Raw genomic sequence first — 1,913 nt, forward strand, 5'->3', positions numbered from 1 at the left:
GATTTCAATTTCCCCTAAAGAAGGGCATGGAGCATTTTCCTAGAAAGAAAATAAGATTGCCTTATGAATCTATGATGAGGGCTGCTTATGGTTTGAGCACCAAGGATGACTATACGTGACTCCATCACCTTAAGCCTAGCTAAGGGCGTTAAACAATAGCGCTTGTTGGGAGGCAACCCAATGAATCTATCCTTTTTCTTTCTATTTTGTGTTTTCCACACTTTCATAATTCTGTTATGATTGTGTTTTTTGTGTTTTTTTTTGCATTTGTGCCAAGCAGAACCATTATGATTAGTCTTGGGGATGATCATTTGGTCATGCTGGAAAAGACAAAAACTTTCTGCTCACGAAAAGAATTTTCATTTTTTTCTGTAAGAGATTTTGAGTTGATTCTTTTTTCTGCTGATTGCTACGCAAATTCTTCAGACTATCGTAATTTTTCAGAATTTTGGAAGTACCAGAAGTATACAAAGTATACAGATTGCTACAGACTGGTCTGCTGTTAACAGATTCTGTTTTTGTTGAGTTGGTTGCTTATTTTGATGAAACTATGGATAGTATCGGGGGGTATTAGCCATGGAAGATTGAAAATACAGTAACCCAACATCAACATAATTATAATTTAAGTTTGCTACAGTACCTAAGGAAGTGGTGGTTTGCTTTCTTATACTAATGTTATCACGAGTTTCTGTTTAAGTTTCGTGTTGTGAAGTTTTCAAGTTTTGAGTGAAGTTCTTATGGACAAAAAGATAAAGAGTGGCAAGAGCTCAAGCTTGGGTATGCCCAAGGCACCCCAAGTTGATTCAAGGATGTCGTAAAAGCCTAAGCTTGGGTATGCCCCGGGAAGGCATCCCCTCTTTCGTCTTCAATCCATCGGTAACGTTACTTGGGGCTATATTTTTATTCACCACATGTTATGTGTTTTGCTTGGAGCGTCTTGTATCGTAGGAGTCTTTTCTTTTTGTTGTGTCACAATCATCCTTGCTGCACACCTAGAGAGAGAGACATGCACTCACCGTGATTTTGTCGAGCTTCACTTATATCCTTTGGTTAGACAATTCAGCTCACATGTGCTTCACTTATATCTTTTGAGATAGTTGCTTTTAATCTATGTGCTTCACTTATATATTTTAGAGCACAATGGTGCATGGCTTGGTAGTTGATCTATGCTATGATAGTAGTCTCAAAAGGGGTAGTTATCCAAAGGGATATGAAAACTTCCACCTTCATGTGCATTGAATATTTAGAGAAGTTCGATTCATCTCAATTAGTTTTGAGTTGTGGTTGTGGTAATATTGAAGTTACATTAGTAAGATGTTGTGGATCTAGAAATACTTGTGTTCAAGTTAGTGATTCCCGTAGCATGCACGTATGGTGAACCGCTATGTGATGAAGTCTGAGCATGATTAGCCTATTGATTGTCATGCTTTGTGTGGCGGTCGGGGTCGCGCGATGGTTTATACCTACCAACCCTTCCCCTAGGAGTATGCGTTGAATGCTTTGTTTCGATTACTACTAAAACTTTTGCAACAAGTATATGAGTTCTTCATGACTAATGTTGAGTCCATGGTTTAGATGCACTTTCACCTTCCACCATCACTATCTTCTTAGTGTCGTGCAACTTTCGCCCGTGCACAAAACCCACCATTAGCCTCCCTCAAAACAACCACCATACCTACCTACTATGGCTTTTTCAAAGTCATTCCGAGATATATTGCCATGCAACTACCAACATGACATGTGCCACCACGTCTACATTGCCATTGCATGATCGTAAGATAGCTAGCATGATGTTTCCATTGATGTCTATGCCATGCTAGATCATTGCCACGGTACACTACCGAAGGCATTCCATATAGAGTCATCATTGCTCTAAGTTTTGAGTTGTAAGTGTGATGATCATCATTGATGGA

Source organism: Hordeum vulgare, chromosome 7H (genome assembly GCF_904849725.1).
Source record: "Hordeum vulgare subsp. vulgare chromosome 7H, MorexV3_pseudomolecules_assembly, whole genome shotgun sequence".
NCBI classification, from domain to species: domain Eukaryota; kingdom Viridiplantae; phylum Streptophyta; class Magnoliopsida; order Poales; family Poaceae; genus Hordeum; species Hordeum vulgare.